The 13,462-nt window shown below is 47.0% G+C and overlaps 1 long non-coding RNA gene across 1 annotated transcript in view; it reads right to left on the bottom strand.

Moving 5' to 3' along the window:
• The window catches only part of LOC142714395 (uncharacterized), a 123,625-nt gene extending 115,372 nt beyond the window's left edge, over positions 1-8,253 (bottom strand). The window contains exon 1 of the long non-coding RNA XR_012870619.1: positions 8,102-8,253. This is a non-coding gene — a long non-coding RNA (uncharacterized LOC142714395). The remainder of the gene's footprint in view (positions 1-8,101) is intronic.
• Positions 8,254-13,462: the final 5,209 nt, after the last annotated feature.

Below are 13,462 nucleotides of genomic sequence, written 5' to 3'. Positions count from 1 at the left end.
GATCTGGTGCTGTATATATGTACTGATCTTTGTTCTGGTGCTGTATATATGTACTGAGCTTGGTTCTGGTGCTGTATTTATGTACTGAGCTTTGTTCTGGTGCTGTATATATGTACTGAGCTTGGTTCTGATGCTGTATATATGTACTGAGCTTGGATCTGGTGCTGTATATATGTACTGATCTTTGTACTGGGGCTGTATATATGTACTGAGCTTGGTTCTGGTGCTGTATTTATGTACTGAGCTTTGTTCTGGTGCTGTATATATGTACTGAGCTTTGTTCTGGTGCTGTATATATGTACGGAGCTTTGTTATGGTGCTGTATATATGTACTGAGCTTGGTTCTGGTGCTGTATATATGTACGGAGCTTTGTTATGGTGCTGTATATATGTACTGAGGTTGTGTAAAGGATCTGCCAGAAACAGCTTCTGTGTCGACGCCCATGGTTAATCAGTCTGCATCTGCTCCTAGGTCTGAGAGTGACTCGATCTGCTACCACTCAGGCTGGTAGGCTGAGGAGTGGGAGAACCTATCAGAGCCTGGCCAGACGGTTCTAGCTCCCACCCTCGGTCTATGTATACCTTCATTTGCTTCTTGTCTTTGCCTGTGATTCTCTCTTGTTTCCTGGCTCTGCTGTTCCAGCTATTATCATTGACCTTGCTTCATATTGACCCTGGCTTTACTGACTACGCTCCTGCTCTGCGTTTTGTACCTCATACACTCCTGGTTTGACTTGGCTCGTTCACTACTCTTGTTGCTCACGGTGTTGCCGTGGGCAACTGACCCTTTTCCCTTAGCTTCTGTGTTCCCTTGTCTGTTTGTCTGTCGGGCACATATTGAGCGTAGGGACCGTCGCCCAATTGTACGCCGTCGCCTAGGACGGGTCGTGCAAGTAGGCAGGCACTGAGTGGCGGGTAGATTAAGGCTCACCTGTCTGTCTCCCTACCCCGTCATTACAATATTGCAATACATTAGTATCGCAGTATATTGTGCAAGCGATGTAATGATCGCTGGTTGAAGTCCCCTAGGGGGACTAATAAAAAAAAGTAAAAATCAGTTAAATAAAGTTTTTTTTGTGTGTAAAAACAAAAAAAAATATTAAAAGTTCAAAAAACCCCCCTTTCCCATTTTCCCCCTAGAGCATAGTAAAAAAATAAAGAAATAAACATAATTGGTATCGCCGCATGCGTAAAAGTCTGAACTATTACAATATATCATTATTTAACCCACACGGTGAACGCCGTAAAAAAAAAAATTTAAACGCCAGAATCTCTATTTTTTTGGTCACCTAATCTCCCACAAAAAATGAAATAAAAAGTGATCGAACCGTCGCATGTGCACCAACATGGTATTATTAAAAACTACAGCTTATCCCGCAAGAAATAAGCCCTCATACCACTTAATCGATGGAAAAATAAAAAAGTTATGGCTCTCAGAATTTGGCGACACAAAATACATTTTCTTTTTTACACTTGGGTTTTTACTTGTAAAAGTAGTAAAATATAGAAAAAACTATACATATTTGGTATGGCTGTGTGTGGAGCTATCTGCAGGGGGGCTGTGTGTGGAGTGTTCTGCAGGGGGGCTGTGTGTGGAGCTAGCTACAGGGGGGCTGTGTGTGGAGCTATCTGCAGGGGGGCTGTGTGTGGAGTGTTCTGCAGGGGGGCTGTGTGTGGAGCTATCTGCAGGGGGGCTGTGTGTGGAGTGTTCTGCAGGGGGGCTGTGTGTGGAGTGTTCTGCAGGGGGGCTGTGTGTGGAGCTATCTACAGGGGGGCTGTGTGTGGAGCTATCTATAGGGGGCTGTGTGTGGAGCTAGCTACAGGGGGGCTGTGTGTGGAGCTATCTATAGGGGGCTGTGTGTGGAGCTATCTACAGGGGGGCTGTGTGTGGAGCTATCTACAAGGGAGCTCATGTGGATGATTTTTCCATTGACCGGTAGCAGTTACACAACTGAAAAAAAAAAATCCCCATCATGTAACTCTGCTACCTGTCAATTGAAAACCACCACAGGGTCTCCCTCTTGACTATTATTGTTCTCAGCCTGTTGGTTTGTCCTGCAGCTGCTGCCGCCGTGATGAGAAAATGTTATACCCAAGATAGGAAAAGTAACACAAAGACGATATAACCTGAAATATAATATCTATAATATCCAGACAGTCCAGAGATCCGCAGTGACAATGTGCGCGCGTTATTTGAAGAAGGATCTGGCCGTGATTTGATATGTTGATGCGGGATATTGGGCGTGGTTAGGGGACGTGGCTTAAAATGTCCCTCTTTTCCGAATTCAAAAGTTGGAAGGTATGGTTATGGTTTTTGGAAGGTGGGGAGGAAAAAACTAAAATGAAAATCTGAAAAAGGGCTGTGGCGGGGAAGTGTGTCAGTCACATGGTAACATGTAGTACACCATGCTGGCAGACAGCCTATTAGTCACACACATAATATTAGACCAGGACCATCCAAATGCACCACACAATATACTGAGGCACAACTCTCCCCCAGCACAAGGCCTGGTTGCATCCTGAAAAGATATCCATGATACACGATAAATATCAATAATAAACATGAGTCCCCCACCCCCAGCTGTATTGACTAAAGCCATAGTTCTAGCTGTAGCGCTCACGGTCTCAGTGGATAAATAAGTAGCGGCTCCCTAAAGGCCTTATTACACAGGCCAATGATCGGGTAAATGAGCTTTCATATGATTCCTCGTTCATCGGCTGATCTGCTCTTTTATGCAGCATTAAAATCATCGTTGTCGGCGGGGCATGTGTAATCAGGGAGATGCGCTGCCGACATGATGACAATGATTGGGGATCAGAGTAACGAGCGCTCGTCTCTACATAATCATTGCTCCGTGTGAAAGGAGCAAACCAGCGCCAATCAAGGAGCGATCTCGGTGATTGGTGTTTGTTTTCATGGCCCATATGGGGCCGCGTGATAGGACCGTAAACCCTCTTTAGACTACAATCTACTTTTTTATCAATGGTATAAAAAAATCTTCCGTATTAAATGGGAGTCTATGTCTTTAAGACTTTGGAACAAACCATTTCCTGTCTGGTGCTTTCCACTCTCTTTTAATTAAAGAATGTACATTTTTATGTACCGGGAATTCTCTTTTTTTTCTAATTTACTGATCATGAAAAGTGGTTTGACTTCTAGTGTGAGTCGGACTAATATTGGGTTTCTTGGCATCAGATTTGTTAAAGCCATAGATGGATTAATTGGCACTGATATCTTTAGAAAGACGACATCTGTCAATTCTTTTCTTAATGCCAAATCATCTCGTCCTCCGCAGACATTGAGAGCAGGTCCAACAGGGAAATTTTTAAGAGCACGTGGGATTTGTTAGACTGAGCCTGCTTTTGGAAATCAGGCACCTGACCTTCCGGAAAGATTTCGTGATGGAGGATATAAACCTAAAGATATTGAGCAGGGATATATGAGAGCGAAAAATACGCGGAGGAATGACCTACTTATACCTGGACCCAAGAAAAGAGACCGTGATGAAGAGGTGAGATGTATCGCTGGATATCAGGCACAATGGCGTGAAATGAAGACAATTTTTGAGAGATTCTGCCCGATCCTACATACAGATTCGGGTTAAGTCTAGTTTTATCACTTTCCTCTGTTTACTTCACGTAGATTTGTCATAACATCACCTGTCCCCCCAACTGCTGTGATTTATTAGGCGACTTGCCCCTGACGATTGATATTTGTGGGTCTTACATCTCGAGAACTTGGTGTAAGGAACATGGAAAATGTGAGGGACATAAAAGGAGCCGCGAAGACGGATGACCCAGAAAAATGGATAAAACTGAAACCAAGACCTCGTTATTTTCATGAACATCATCAAGATAATTGCAGGCTCTTGAAGTTTAGGGGTATTAACAAAAACCCGGCCGTCAAAAAATGGGACATGTCCTATTTTCGGCCGCCCGACTCCCATAGAAGTCTATGGGGCCGGGTAATACACGGGCATCACTTCAATGTGCTCCAAGTGACAGCCGTGTCTTCCGTCGCTCTCCTTCTCACAGTGCGAACTGCATGTGAGGAGGAGGGTATTTTTTTTGCTCCCTGTAGGAGCTTCAGGCAACGCTGTGGCCGGGGATTGGGGATTCCGCTCCAGCAGAAGTCCCTGACGTCACTGTGTTCATATATGGACACAGTGACGTCAGGGACTTCGGAAGCGGAATCCCCACCGCTGTGGCCGGGAATTCTGATCCAGGAGAAGTCCCTCACATCACTGTCCATATATGGACAGTGAAGTGAGGGACTTCTCCTGGAGCCTTCCCCTACAGGAAAGTAGGGGGGGGTGCCATCTATGGGGGGTGACTAACAAGGGGTCTGTGTAGCACTACCTACAGGGGGCTGTGTAGCATTACCTACAATGGGGTCTGTGTAGCATTACCTGCAAGGGGGGGGCCGTGTGGCACTACATACGGAGGGGGGGGGGGCTGTGGCAGTATCTACAGAGGGCAGTGTGTGGCAAAAAATTTACAAATGAAATTCATCCAATTTTAAAACAGAAAAAAAACGGATGTAAAACGGGTCAAAATCGGCCATTAAAAACGGCAACACGGCCCGGATGCAAAACGGCCGGGAAAAATGGCCCAAAACGGCAGTTTTTATCGGCCGACACTCGGACCCTGCCGTGTGATTAAGGCCTTAGAATTTTGGTATGACCACATGGTTATATTAGTGATAAACTCAATCATATACACATAACTTACTGAGCACGCCCATATATCGTTTTTCACTTAAGGGCCTGTTCACATCAGCGTTGGATTTCCGTTCCGGAGTTCTGTCAGAGGTTTCCGTCGGGTGAACCCCGCAACGGAAAGTCAAACTGAAATCACAGCTTCCGTTTCAGTCACCATTGATATCAATGGTGAAGGAAACATTGCTAATGGTTTCCGTTCGTCAACATTCCGTCAGGTTTCCGTTTTTCCGACGGAATCAATAGCGCAGTCGACCGTTTGATCTCGTCATCGGAAACCCGGTGATGTGATCGAAGAGCAGGGAACCCTCTGCAGTCAGCCCTGGGGACCTAGAAAGGCGCCCAGGGCTGTCTGTTCAGTTTGCCTGCTGCTCGGGCGCACCATGTGATGTGATTATGTGATGTGATGTCATTATGTGATGTCATTATGTGATGTCATTATGTGATGTGATTATGTGATGTGATGTCATTATGTGATGTGATTATGTGATGTGATTATGTGATGTGATTATGTGATGTCATTATGTGATGTGATTATGTGATGTGATTATGTGATGTCATTATGTGATGTCATTATGTGATGTGATTATGTGATGTGATTATGTGATGTGATTATGTGATGTGATTATGTGATGTGATTATGTGATGTCATTATGTGATGTGATTATGTGATGTCATTATGTGATGTGATTATGTGATGTGATTATGTGATGTCATTATGTGATGTGATTATGTGATGTGATTATGTGATGTGATGTGATTATGTGATGTGATGTCATTATGTGATGTCATTATGTGATGTGATTATGTGATGTCATTATGTGATGTGATTATGTGATTATGTGATGTCATTATGTGATGTGATTATGTGATGTGATTATGTGATGTCATTATGTGATGTGATTATGTGATGTCATAGTGACACAGAATAATGTATTAGTATACAGGAGTATGCGAATACATTATAAGGAAAAAATAAAGCTGTAAGTAAAGTTGTCCCTAAGGCCCCGTTCACATCACGTTCGTGCTATTCTCCGAGAATATTTGCTTTTTTATACAAACGTGGGCCATTTCCTGTTTACGTCTGTCTTTTTTATAGCGGGTACGTTAGCAAACATGGACCGGAGAGACGCTATTACCTCATAGTCTATGTATACGCCGAGCTGTACGTTCCAATACTTTTTAAGTGTTTAAAAACTCATACGCCCGGCGGAATTAAAAAAAAAAGAGTAACAAAAATAAATAAATAAATAAAAAATCCCAAAAAAAAAGGCGTCATTTTGCATAAAATAGATTTTTTCTAACCCAAATGGCCAAAAAACAAATAAAAAATATTTGTCCTGCTTAACCTGCTGCCGACACAGGACGAGAACGCTGGTCCGGAGCGGCGGGTACTTGGCGCATTAGGACCAGCATTCTCGTCCTGTGTGACAGCAGCGTCTGTGCGTGCGATCGAGCGCGGGGCAACGGCTGTAATACAGTCACGACCCGCTCTGACAGCGAAGAGGATGTTCACAAGGCCTATTTTTGGGCCGTAAACGCCCGAAAAATCGGAAGCAGAACGCCTCCGAACAACTGCCCATTGATTTCAATGGGAAAACGGCGTTCTGTTCCGACGGATTGTTTTTCGCAGCGTTTTTTTTTACGCGTAAAAAAACGGCCGCGAAAAAGAAGCGCAGGTCACATCTTGGGACGTTTTTGGAGCAGTTTTCCGTAGACTCTAGTGGAAAAAGTTCCAAAAACGGTCGTAAAAAAAAAAAAAACGCCACGAAAATCGCCAGTGGCACAAAAACGTCTGAAAATCAAGAGCTGTTTTCTTTCGAAGCTCCGTATTTTGAGACATTTTTGACTCTGCGTGTGAACACACCTTAAGGGCTTATTCAGACGAACGTGATATACGTCCGTGCAACAGGCGTGATTTTCACGCGCGTCGACCGGACCTATACTGGTCTATGGGGCCGTGCAGACAGTTGCGTGATTTTTTTCCGCAGCGTTCGTCCGCTGCGTAAAAGTCGCGACATGTCCGTTCGTTGAGTTTTTAGCGCATCACACACCCGTTGAAGTCAATGGGTGCGTGAAAATCACGCGCAGCACACGGAAGCACTTCCGTGGGACGCGCGTGATTGGCGCAACAGCAGTGAAAACTATGAATGTAAACAGAAAAGCACCGCCTGCTACAAACATACAAACAGAGTGTCATAATGATGGCGGCTGCGCGAAAATCACGCAGCCGCGCATCATACGGGGCTGACACACGCAGCTGTTAAGTGGCTTTTGCGCGCGCAAAACGCACACGCTGGTGTGAATCCGGCCTTACTGTGACGCGATCAAAGCCCACAACTTGTATTGCCAGACAGCTCAGGGTCCATTGAAGGACCCCAGGGCTGTCTGACCATATTTCCTGACCATGCTCAGGTCTGTCCTAACAACTGCCTGCGTACAATCAGTATAAAGATCTATGCCAGGACATTACAGTTACAAAATCAAAATGATAAATCCCTTTACGGGATTTTAAAAAAAAAAGTTAATTGAAAGTAAAAAAAATTTAAAAAAATTTTTAAAAAAAGGAGAAAAAACACACAGAAATACTCCCAAAACATGAAATAATATAGACATATTTGGTATCGCCACGACCGTCACAACAAAAGTGGACCGTTACTTATGATGATCGGTGACGGGTGTAGAAAATAAAATATTAAAAACTGCTGCGGAACTGCTTTTTTTTCTGCATTTTCGCCAAAATAAAAATGTATAGAAATGAAACGATAAACGTATTTGTAGCAAAAAATGGCACCGACGTAAAGTACAACCCGTCTCGCAATTCTGTCCAACAAAATAATATTTGTCCCGGTTTTTCGTTACATTAAACGCCACAAGTCGTCCCCGCAAACAACAACAAGCCCTCATACGGAAAAATAAACAACACGTAATGGCGGCCGCGAGACGGGGGGGGGGGATGTAGATTTACAGAAAACATTTATTTTTTAATTTTATTTTTGTGCCGCGTTCACTGCGGGATAAATCAATTTGCTCGTTTTATAGAAAATGTCGCGGTCGCTGTTGACCGTGGCCCCTTTGGGGTTAAACTGAAGGGATATCGCATAAATACAAACGTATCAAACCCTCCGCTGTAAGAAGGATACATGAGAATTAGTATTCAGCCTCCGGATGTAAGCAAGAATGCTCTTATTCACTGACAACAAGCAGCGATCTTAAGAACGGAGAGGGATTGAGTCTATTAGAAAGTTACAGAACTTTTCACTACGCGATGATTGCGTTTTATTTATTTAATTACAACCCCTTTAAGGATATTCCCTGTGTGGAGAAAGCCTTGAAGACGCACAAGGAGTCATCCATTCACCTCCAGCCAGCAGAGGACTTACGTCTGACAAAGTGTATGTTCATGAGTCAGCACACAAAATGGCGGCCGCCAGCGTGAGGTAAAGTCTGTCAGCGTGTGACCACAAGAACTAGCACACACTTCCGGCGAACACGTGACCCTAGCGGCTGTAAACAACACGTCATGCGTGCCCAGCAGAAGGCCCCGCCCAATTAGACCACATTAGCATTATTACCCAGAAGTCCCGCCCATTAAATTATTTAGCTCCACCCACTTACGTGATGCGTGCCCAAGGCTTCCGTCCGCACTGACGTAAGCCCCGCCTCTAACTATTTCCCGCTTGTCGATTAACTTTTGACTCCGCCTTCCATCGCGCTCCTCCCCTCACGGCGTCCTTGTAGTAAATGGGCGTGACGTCGTTGCGTAAGGGAGGTGTGGCCACTCCACGTGTGTACGTAATCTCCCTCCCTACGACGCCTGCAGGTCGCGTCTCACGTAAATCACACCCATTCCCAGTCAAGTCCCATCAACTACCAATCACAGGGTGGGCCTCTCCTTGATTGACGTCTGCCGACCGCCAATCCGGGTACCAGTGAGGCGGGGCGTAAGCACTCGCCATAGTGAACGAGGGTGAACGGTGAAGGAGGGGGGTGACGAGAACGGCGTTGGTTTCAGCGAGGGAGGAGGCCGCACATACCGGAGACGCAGCGCTCAGCGTGGGGACGAGACCTTCCGCACACCGTGCTTCACTGTCCGCACGTCGAGGCCCGGGCTCCAGGTGAGGAGAGTGGAGGTAGGCCCCGGGGGTTCACTCCTCCCCTCACAGATGAGAACACATTGCCGGGCCGTGTATGTTCTAGTGTGCCCCGCGGTCCGGCCTGTGTGTACGACCCCTGATACAGCGCTCCACACCGCTCACCTATATACGGGGCAGCTGAGGGACCGCACGTATGGCAGTTACCAGCGGTCACTCAGCTTTCCCGGGCCCCGGCATAGTGGTGTGAGCTGGGGAAGTCGGGTGACGACTGGTAATTCTTATATTGGTGGTCACTCAGCTTTCCCAGACTCCTGCACGGTTATGGAGGAGCTAAGGACAACTGGGAAAGCTGAACTACTTCTGGTGATGTTAGTCATCCAACTTTCCCAGACTCCTGTACAGTTATGGGGGTACTAGAGACTTCTTAGAAAGCTGGGTGATGGCAAGTAAAGGTGATATTGGTCTTCACCCAGCTTTCCTAGCTTCTGTACAGTTACGGAGGAGCTAATGACATCGGTAACAGCTGTTAATGGCTGCGTTAGTATTCACCCAGCTTTCCCAGACTCCGGCAAGTTGTGGGTGGTCACCTGGCTTTTGTTGGCTCCTGTACAGTTATGGGGGTACTAGGGACTTCTGGGTGATGGCAGCCAGTGTTATATTGGTGGTCACCCGGCTGTCTCTGGAATGGGTAGCAGAGATTCTGATAGTCCGGCTCTGCTGGTACTTCTGGTTCTGCCGGATTACTGGAATTCTATATTATAATGTACACACGAGGGATCTCCGGTAATCCAGCACTGGTGTAATGTGAAGACCCAGAGGCTCAATAATCCGGCTGGCGTCCGGTCACTGCTGGATGAGGCCCGGTTCACATCTGCGTTATTGGTCTTTGTCGCAGATCCGGCAGCGTTCCGGGAATCTCGTAGAACCTCCCGATGTCGGGTGCCGGTGTTGCCGGTTGTGCACTGATGCTGGCACTTCCGGTATTTTGGTGGTTCTGCTCCTCTGACGGTGCAGAACTGCGGCGAGACCGACCCGAGTGTGAACGAGGACTTAGAGGAGTGTTTGGCTCTGTTCACATCTGCGCCGCAGCTTCCGTTCTGCTCCGTCGGAGAAGCAGAACGAGGGAAAACCAGGACACCAGCGGCGGCCGAGGGAACCCGTTGACTTTGAGGGGTTCCGTTAGATTTCAGTCGTGGTGTCCGTGGACTTACCGGTAACGCGGCGCTATTTCTGGTAATTTTTGCTGGATCCGCGGCTGAGACCCCCAGCGAAGCCCCCAATTCAGATGTGAACAGGGTCGTTCTGTGAGGACGGGTGTATTAGGGCGATGGCCGGGTCCGTGGCCTCGTATTCCAGATAATACATCGCTAATAACGTGTCATGTGACTTACAGGGGGGGGGGGCTTTAAATATGGCCGCCGGTCACTTTTGTATCTTTCTACTCCTTCTAATAAAGGGCCGGTGTCTTCTCTGCATATAAAACTCCATCTCTAATGAAAAGTTCAGCCACTTTCTAATAGTCTTTGTGTTTTAAATACCTCACCGTTTTCAGATCTCTGCTGCCTGTCAGTGAATGGCTAGTCATTCTTAAGGCATGAGTACACAACGGATTCAGGAGGTAGAAAAATCCAATGCGGTCTTCCCCTTTTGTGGCGAAGGTTTAACGGGACTCGTCCACGTATGGAAATCCGGCGTGTTTTTTTTTCCCTCGTATCGGTAAGAGACGCGCTAAACAGAAAAACGAAAAGGAGAATTCTGTCACCTGCGGATTTCCCTTTGAAACCATTAGCTAGGTTTCACTCCGCATTGAGTTAATCGGTGAGGGAAACGGAAGCTGAGGTATTGAGGTAGCCCTCAACGGAGTGTGAACAGGCCCTTATTTCTCACAGCTGAGGGCTTGTTACAATTGTAACCGGTTTACACAAACAGCCTGGACTCCAGACTGATACAATGTATCCGTGCAGGTAAAATGTAACAAACGATCAGGACCGGGGAGAAGTCCGCGCTGCTGATGTCTGCGCCTCAGGATTCCCAAGCTGCTATTGTAACAAACCCTCAGCTGTGAGAAGTATTGGGTCTGTGTAGGTTTTCATAAGGTAGGCATTAATGTTCCCATTCACTGACGGCAAGCAGAAATCTTGGCTATTAAACCCTTTGGGGCACATTTATTAGTGCTGGGGTACCGGGGAGCGCTATGCCGGTATATAACGCAGTATGGAATTCTCAGCGCCCGCGGTCCAATGTGTAGTTACAGGTTGTACGGAGTTTGTGCAGATGGGGGGGGGGGCAGGATTTTTTTTGGGGGGAGCGGCTTAATAAATCTGTACTACAGTTCACGGGAACGCTGCGAAACTCCTCACTATACAATTATTATGCTCCGGTGACAATACCTGGACCTCCCGCTGTTCTGCAGAACCGGCCGTCCCTATAGATCCCTATGGGCAGTACGCTTTTGCTTCTGTAGGACCCCCCCCCCCCCCCCTCCTCTAGTGAACAAAACCTATAGCCCCACAGAAGGTCAGTAGGACGGTTGGGGGACCGGCCGGTGTTATGTAAATACGGGTATAGAGGGTTTTATATTTTTTTTGGGGTGAGGAGGGGACTTAGACACGTTAGGGGGGCGGCTGCCGTCCGCTGTTGGTCCGTCTGACCGTATCTAATGTGTGTGGGCACCGATAGTCCTTGCATCGTATAGTTTACGGGACCTCCGCGTGGATGACACGTGGGTGCGGCAGGCAGAGGTCCCCTGATACGCGATTTGTCTCCAACGATTTATATAAAATGCTTTCCTTTTTTTATTTTGGATCCCAAGAAATTCCGATGGATCCTTTCAGATCTGTTACAAAACGGACGTCCGGTGGTTTAATATGGGCAGATCTGGCCCCGGGTTACCTCCTATAACGAGCGCTGATCGGGTATGTGGGGGCAGGTTACTGCGATCTCTGGTTCCTATCCGTTTGCAGCACGTCCGCAGATGTGCGGCCGACGAGCAACCATTTTTTTTTGGGCCACGTAGAAGATCCAATCAGCTGACGAATGAGGGTTTTCTCGTTTATTGTCTTCTCTCTGCTTTTGTTTATACCGGGGCGATGGCCACTGATCATTGGCCCGTATAAAAGGGGCCTCCGTGCAGAAACCCCAGCTTTTGTGGGACTACAAGTCTCCACCTGTGGGGTGTGCCGCTACAGTTGGAGCGACATCGGTTGGGGGCTCGTCCGGGTGAAATTACTGACCGCAGCGAGAAATGTCTGGAGTCACTTAGTGGCAATCGCTCCGTGTTATTATTTCACTTTTTTATTCATTTGTCCCACTGTAACAACTTGTCTCCCCTCCACAGGATAAGTGTTTGATTGCTGGGGGTCTGACCACTAGGAACCCCACCAGTCACGAGAACGAGGGTCCGGAGTCCGCTGTTTGAACGGAACGGCGGTCACACATGCGCGCTGCCGCTTCATTCAGTCTCTATGGGGTTAACGAAGACTTCAGTCTAAATTGATGCCCTGTCCAATATATGACCAGTGAGGGGGTCCAAAACCAGAGACCCCCGCCTATCGAGAGCCTGAGCTGCAGTACCAGACACTGCCACACTCGTATGTATGACGCTGTGCTGGATAAACAATGTGCAGGTCGTTCTGCTGGTCTGTGGTGGTCCCAGGGTGTCGGGTGGGCCGTTAGTTGCCGGACAACCACACTATGAGGGTTTATACGTTTTACACAACTAAAGTTCTGAAACTTTATAATCTTCACAATTTATTTTCTTTAATCATCCCACTAAGGAGCAGCACCAGATGTAGATACAAAGGGCCGGTGTAAGTGCAGAAATGCATAGAGCAAGACTTTTTAGACCATTTTCATGACCACTGCTTTCTGTCAGTGAATTGGAACCTTCTTGTTTACATCCAGAGGTTTAAATCCCATCCTGACCTAATACCTCACAGCTGAGGGTTTGTTAAAATTGTATCCAGTCTAGACAATCTCCTGCTTTATTCACGGACGAGCCCTATTAGTCACATTATGTTCAGTTCCTCCTAAATCATCTCCATGTACTCCCCATAGTGAGTGGTGACATATTGTTAGAATGTCATCTGTGTGATCGGGGAGGATCTGACTGCTGGGACCCCCCTCTCCTCTCTACAATTGAGGGGTTTGGTCACTTGAAACCAGAAGCTGATCAAGAGGGAGATGCTCCCAGCGATCGGCTACAATCTCTTGGGGAGCCTGGCAGCAAACATTCACTTTCCCTGCAGTGCTGTCACTGGTGATATGAGGTATTGCACAGTTCTCGTTAAAACCAATGAGCTGTCGGTATAATGCATTGAAGTGGTGGCTGGTCCTCTGCAGGCTCTGTAGCCGCTCTGGTAACAGATGAGGGTCCTGAACAGAGAACTCCATTAATTCCCTTAACTTTTCTAAACCAGACAACCCCTTTATTCTCAGCGGCCCCGCTGGATTTTTTTTCTTATAATCGCTCCCGTCATGAGTGACTTAGAGGGGTTTTCCACCCACTAAAGATTGGTGGCCTATTCTCAGGATAGACCATGAATAGCTGATTGGTCGTGGTCTGAGAACCCGGCGATCAGCTGTTTTGAAGCGGCTGCAGCACTCGTACGAGCGCTCCTTCCCCTTCGTTTCTTCTTGCTCACTGTG

Source organism: Rhinoderma darwinii, chromosome 1, assembly GCF_050947455.1.
Source record: "Rhinoderma darwinii isolate aRhiDar2 chromosome 1, aRhiDar2.hap1, whole genome shotgun sequence".
NCBI lineage: Eukaryota > Metazoa > Chordata > Amphibia > Anura > Rhinodermatidae > Rhinoderma > Rhinoderma darwinii.
The sequence above is the reverse complement of the archived record's forward strand: the minus strand, read 5'-3'. Positions and strand labels throughout refer to the sequence as shown.